The sequence below is a fragment of the Neofelis nebulosa genome, chromosome 13 (genome assembly GCF_028018385.1).
Source record: "Neofelis nebulosa isolate mNeoNeb1 chromosome 13, mNeoNeb1.pri, whole genome shotgun sequence".
In the NCBI taxonomy this organism is placed as follows: Eukaryota; Metazoa; Chordata; class Mammalia; order Carnivora; family Felidae; genus Neofelis; species Neofelis nebulosa.
The window spans coordinates 72,031,061-72,038,043 of NC_080794.1; the positions used below are offsets into that span (position 1 = coordinate 72,031,061).

A 6,983-nucleotide genomic window follows, 5' to 3' on the forward strand; every position below is an offset into this window, starting at 1 on the left:
TCCAGTTAAACTACACACATCTCATTAAGATAGCACATCGGTGGCAGAGACTACTTGTTTTAGAGGTTTCCGGAAAGAGTAGGCCTTACGAAGTGCCTCAAGTCATACCATGGAATATAGCTAGTCATGCAGTCGACACAGGAACCTGGTTTTCTCTCTCTACTTCAATGTCCTTGTCTCTAAATCCAGGTCATAAAACTTGCACTTCCTTCTACTGCCCCTAGGTCACGACGAAGCTGGGAAATCAAAGGTATTACATTTTATAAGGCCTCTTTTCCCACAGCAAGAAGTATGGATGCTATCTATATGAAGCATGCCTTAGAAATCTCTTCCTCACCTTTGGAAGGGTCTTTTGTTTCTTGGAAAACTTGTTAGAAGACCCCTTAGGTTGGCTCCTTACATTAAGAAAAACCTCTGATGAGGTATCAAAATCACAAATAAAACTTCAGCTCATTATGTCCAAAACAAACTTATCAAGCTATAAGAAAATGTGGAAAATGAGAGAGACGAACTAGATAGAGGGTTTCCATCGTGCTTTTCTAACACACTGGTAAGTCACAACCCAACTGTGATATGAGTTGTGCGTTCTTCTTAATAATGGTCTAAGTACCATGTTTACTGTAGTGAACACCTGTTAGTTTCGCCCACCCAGCCTCTGTTCTCCTGGTTCCTGGTAACAGCCCCTCAATTTTCCTCTGGGGAATAACGCACACCCACTCTTAGACTATTTGGTTCAGATAAGGTTGACCCTACCTCCATGGAAGATGGAGATGGGGAGAGAAAATACAGTCCCTGCCGGTCAACACATCCCACTGACCCAAACCCAAGGGCTGATTCAGGAACAGGAGGCAGCACTTCCAAGTCATTCCAATGAGTCTTAATCCTAGCATTTATGCTGGAACTATTGGGAAAATAAGGCTCTCTTTTCACAGAGGGTGCTAAACTTTGAGAATACAAGACTAAGGCTGCCAGCAGTCATTTATCGCTCACGAAGAGACTCTGAAAATGTCAACGCAAAGGAAAGTAGAACCTAGAGATAGATAGCGTAAGTCCTAATGAAACCATTTGAGTCCCTGGATCCAGCCATGGCTGAAGTTTCTGGTCCTGGATGTTCTTTTATTACACAAGTCTGTAAATTTTATCCTTTGCTTAAGTCAATTTGAGTCGAGGTTTTACTATATATAAGGATCCTGAGTTTGTATTTTTGGAAAATAAGTTGAATGAAGTCAAGGTTACCCTCGTAATAATATCTCTCCTGCTTACATTCTGATGTGCTTTCTTTAGTGAGAAAGAAAAGAGCCAACACCAGCAATGACATTCGACCTATAATTTAGGTGCCTTTGGAAGTGAGAGACCAAAAATTTGAGCCTGCCAGAGTAATATTTCCTGTTCTTGACTACGATTCACGTGAGGGCCTTCACAAGACAAAGGCTGAAAACCTCTTTACTGTGTTACTTCATAGGTTCCTTCCAGGTTGTGTAAATGACTTTTATCCTCACAGCACATTCCTATCTACAGTTTTTTGCACTTCCCAGAGCACTTTCCTGCTCAACACACAGGGACATTTGGACTTATACAACCCTACACACCCCACAGCAATTATGATACCACTTTACAGATGAAGAACCTTTACAGATGACAATGGTAAAGTGACCTGCCTAGCCCCAGAGCAGGAGAAACTCAGGTTTTCTCTTTCTAACCAGCAACCTTTCCTCCTCCTCTGAGAGCAGAATGAGATCATAAATAGGAAAGCACTTTGGAAAGAAGGAAACTCTATCGATGCCAGATGTATTTACTATAAAGCCAAAACCTAAGTACAGAATGACCTTGTTATCACCCCTGGAGTGAGGATGCTTACAGATTGGGCCTGCTTAATCTCCTGGTACCCTGGGGAGAGCCTCTGCAGCTTTCTCCAGCAGGGCTAAGTCTTGCGTGTCCCTGACATCACTTTCTCCAGAGGGGACCCATCAGGAAGAAAGAGTGACATCTCCTTCATTCCTTGAAAACATCGCCCCCCAATTATGCCCAACTCAGGCCAATCCAAACGTCAGAGGGTAATAGCGTAGATGTCAAGATTCAAAATTTATAGACAGTGTGGACATGTGTGATGGTTTGTTTGGGGAAATGGATCCGTCATGTGCAAGATATATGGCACCAGATAAAACATCCTGACGATATTACACGCTTGGGGATGGGGGTGCGCGAGCATATTATTTTGAAAGCACGCTGTTATGACATTTAAAAAATTCCAGAGTGAATGCTGAGCAGATCTAGAGGCTAATGCGATGTGGGGACATGCAGCTGTGCAGAAACATGAAGAATGATCCGTTTTGCATCACAAAGTGCATTTTTCATTTTCCTCTCTCTCCAATCGTGGAGTTCAGAGAATTTTAAACGAGCGTGATTGGGATAGATCTATGTGTAATGTAAAAGTGATAATAAAGGCTCACTTTTGAAAGGCTGCATATACAAATACTCTAAAATTAAGACTTTGTTCAAAATTGCAAAGGTTTTAACCTGAGAGCCAGTGAATCAGAAACTCTGCTTATTCTCTTGCCAGCTGGCCAACATAAAAGGCTGCCATCCTTTGTTAGGAGGAGCCTTGGATCATGAGGTTTGTTTATTTTTTACTTACAAGAGGTCTCGCCAAGTGCAACTGTCCCGTAAAAAACTTCCTTCTACTCAGATGCACTAAATGTTTTAGAGGGCTTGTTATGTGTAGGCTTTCACACATCTGCTATTTTAAACTTCACAGCAGGCAAATAATACCACCCTCATTTTACAGAGGAGAAAATGGAGGCTTAGGGAATTTGAGTAACATGCCCAAGGTTAGATGAGCAGAGGGTGCAAGGCCAGAAGCCCCAGGCAGGGCTTCTAACCCCTCACACACAACCACCTCAACCCAAAAGAGAGCACATGCATGCAGCCATTCATCTCCAGGCACGTGCAGGCCCTGAGCTAGGCACTGGGACGATGGGGACAGGAAGATGCCAGAACTGAGATTTCAGAGGGGCAGACAGCAGCAAAAGGTACAGGGCCCAAATTTCCAGGCTGATTCCAGCAGGCTTCAGTATCTGGAGATTTGCATGGTAGTAAGACGTGGGAGGTAGGTGTGGGGGTGTTCCTCCTACCAACTGACTCACCTTCTCTCACTGAGCTCAGAGCCCTGAGAGACAGCATCTGGTTAGGTCGCTTGATCACTATTAACCCACTTGTGAAAAACTTTTATATATTAGGCTATCTTATAGCCCGTGGGCTAGCCAGTGGACTGGCTGCCTTTAGGACAAGTGCTCACCCCTGATCCAATCAGCTCTGGCTTGGGGTGGGGGGTGGGGGTGGGATGGGGGTGGAATCCTATGGCATAGGACCACCTATGTATGCTTAAGGAAGAGCTTAAGACCGTTTCTTCTATAAGGAACTGTAGATGTAAGATTGCCAAATAAAATATAAGACGCACACCTAGATTTGAAGTTTAGATAAACTATGGATAAATCTGTAGTGTCAGTGAGTCCCAAATATTGCATGGGACTTGCAGACAGTATTTATTGTTTATCTGATGTTTATATTTTAACAGGGTACCCTGTATTCTTATTTGCAAATCTGGCAACACAGTGTGGAGTTAGAGGGAGTTGCGGATGCCTCTCTAAGGCTTGGTCAGTTCAAAAGAGAGAGGAAGTAAAAGAGCTAAGGTCACAGATTCCAAGAAAGACATCAAGACTAAATTGAAGATCAGGAAGCAGGTATCAGGGACTGTAAGCTCAGGACTCCACAGAAAGAATCCACAGCTGGGAGAACTAGTAGGCAGGTGGTCCTGGGTACACACCTGATGTAGAAAGTTATTGTCTTCAGCTGGCTTCTAAGTGACCTCCTTGGGCAATGTCAAGAAGGGGACACTGGAAGACAGGCAGGCAGCAGGGTTTTGCTTCCGGGTGATCAGCTTATTTAGACAAAGGAACCAACCAGGGCCCACCAATAAGAGGGGGATATTGTCCTTCAGGGATATTGTCCAGTTCCAAGGACAACTAGGCTTACAAGATCTAGGCAGCATGCAAAACCCCAGCACAGAGAGTATAGATCAAAAAACTTAAGCAAATACCCCAGTGGTTCCAATTAGGCATAGGTAGTGCTGGGCCACAGTTCAGGGAGCAAGTGAGCCCCTGAAATTAGGATACTGGACCCTGAAGAGTACAACTAATTTGAAGCCCTGCTTCTGCAGACTAGAGACTTCAACCAACCGTCTGCCAAGATAACAGGGGGCTCAGAAACCAAAGAAGTTATAGCTACTGGTAAGTGGGCAATGGAGGGCTGACCCAGGCTGCTGTCATTCATCCAACTTTCCCTTTCTGGGAGTCTGACCAGGCTGGACTTCCCAGGGCTGGGCCTGAGCATGGAACTGAGAGGAACAAAGTCTTAGATCTGAATGAGTGGGGAGCAAGAACCACATACAAAACCACAGGTCAGCTAAGAAGATCTGTCAAGATGGCAGGAAAAGTCAGAGAGGAAAGACCCAATGAGACCCTCTGAGATAAATGTCCTCAGGGCCTGCATCAAACCTATGGGCCAGGAGTTAGGAGTGAAGGTCATTGTCTGGTTTGGACTTTGGTTTGGCTTTTGATCTTTTTGGAACACAATCCACACTTTATATACTGATATCTACGCTGGGTATAGAGCCTGCTTGAGATTCTCTCTCTCTCTCTCTCTCTCTCTCTCTCTCTGCCCCTCTCCCCCTCAAAAAAAAAAAAAAAGGACATCTCCTTATTAGTATTTCCAGAGTGCCAGATTGTTCATTTGTCCATCTCCAAGAGCTTTTGTCTGGTTCCTGTTACAAGAAAAGAGGAAGGAGAAAAAGAGAGAGAGAAGAGTGGAAACTAAGCAGATAAGTTCAGAGTGGGTGAAGCGAACCGGTGGGTGACTTAAAAATGGCAACACCTACATTCCATTTAAAGTTTGCACAACCATGGTTGTGAGCTCTTCCTCCATTTCTTCTTTGTCATCCTCGACACAAACTTTCATGCCCATAAATAATTGGTGTCCTGAGGGGTGTGTGTGATGTGTATGCGTGTGTGAGTCAGAAAAGGGTCTGAGTTTCATGTCTGGTCACTGTGGAACAGAACAGAGACCACATGAGCTGAAGAACTCAAGAAGGAAAGGAATCCATAAGATCCATTGGGAATTCAGAGACATTGTGGAAAAGGCTTTGGATACCCACAGAAGGAGGAATTGAGAGTTTATTCTAGTTTCATCTAGAACTCAAGGAAAAACGAAATGCCAGTTAACATCTGGGATACATACGGCAGAGCAATGACAACCAGACTTAAGTGAGAGAGAAAGGGTTAAGCAGACAGAGAGAAAGAGAGAGAGAGAGAGAGACCATGTTCCTTCTTGTATTAATTAAGTAGGCTAAGCTGCGGTAACAAGTACACTTATAATTGTTCAAAAACAATAGTTTATTTTTTACTTACTCAACAGTTTGAAGACAGCTCTTTTCCATGTGATGATTCAGAAACTCAGGCGCCTTCCAGCTTGTGGCTGTACTATCCCCAAGGGTCCAGGACCTCATCATTATGTATGTCCAGCCAAAAGAAGGGGGAGGAAGTAAGGTGGGGACACACAACCTTCTTGACCTGGAAATGGCCTGTATCACTTCCACTCACATTCTGTTGGCTAGAACTCGCTCATATAGACACATCCAACTGCACATGTAGCCTGGGAATTGTGGCCTAGCTGTGCATTCAAGAAGAAGAGGAAACGGATTTTTAGTAAATAGCTGTCAATCTATCAGTCTTCCCTTCCAGACACAACTGTCCATTGGCACCCTTCATCCCACACAGAGAGCCTACACCCACGTCCTCCTTAAGGAAAATAACCCAGAGCTCCATTCAGTCTCTACAACCACTTGAAATTCTGGGACTCTGGAGAACACAACGTCTCCTCAATCAGATCTACATGTGGCTCCTGATGGTCCAACAATTATTAACTAAAAGACCCAGTTATTTGCTCCTCCAATCTGCATCTGCTATGCCATGGAGGAACAGGGACTTGAGAACTGCAATAAAACTCTCATTCAGAAAAAGGGAGAATGGGAAAGAGTCCTTGGTTAATAGCACAATGGAATCTTGCTAGGTGGGCAGTGTGAAGGCCCTTTGCCAGGTAAGAGGGGATAAACGACTTGCTTAGTCCTTTAATCTGCTCTCTGGGAGGGTTTCATTATCTATTTTTCTCTAAGGCCCCTTGCTCCATCCTTTTGGATATCCTTCCTTGTCCATTATCCTTTTGGGCCACTTCCGAAGTATACTCCTGAAAGACTGTACAGCCTTCCTAGCCCACTTTCTTCTCAGGCAAATTTAGAAACAAAGGGCAAGCTTGACCAATCAAAGATGATTTCATCCCAGCTTGTGACTCCTTAGTAATACAACTCCCTACAAAACTTAGTAATCTTCTGATTTATTTGCTTCCACTGGATTCCAAGTGCCAGTAACCACACCCCAAATTTTTTCCTGGACATAATTCTGAAGCCTAAATTATTTTTTTCCTCCTGTCCATAGCTTTCTCTCAACTTAATGGCAGCTACCTTGAGGTCATCTGAATGATAGACTCGGGTGGAAAGGCTACACCCTTAATCTGAGTTTTGCTACAGGGGCTGAGCTGCTATATTTAACAGAGAATTCTTTTTTTTTTTTTTTTTAACTTTTTTTTTCAAGCTTATTTATTTTTGAGAGAGAGAGAGAGAGAGAGGGAAGGAGGGAGGGAGGGAGGGAGAGAGAGAATCCCAAGCAGTCTCCATGCCACAGCACCAGCCCGAAATGGAGCTCAATCCTATGAACCACAAGATCAAGACCTAAGCCAAAACCAAGAGTCAGACACTTAACTGACTGAGCCACCCAGGTGCCCCATATTTAACTGGGAATTCTTAATGAGTTTTTGTCCTAAGTCTAGGATATTTTTTTTTTCTTTAGTCTTATTTCTTTCCATTTGGGATCTAG

The 6,983-nt window shown here is 43.8% G+C and overlaps 1 long non-coding RNA gene across 1 annotated transcript; it reads left to right on the forward strand.

Annotated features, from left to right (window-relative positions):
• Positions 1-4,169: 4,169 nt before the first annotated feature.
• Positions 4,170-6,456, forward strand: LOC131492466 (uncharacterized). Its single transcript, XR_009252053.1, has 3 exons — positions 4,170-4,286; positions 5,470-5,566; positions 5,783-6,456. It is a non-coding gene; the product is annotated as an uncharacterized LOC131492466 (long non-coding RNA).
• Positions 6,457-6,983: the final 527 nt, after the last annotated feature.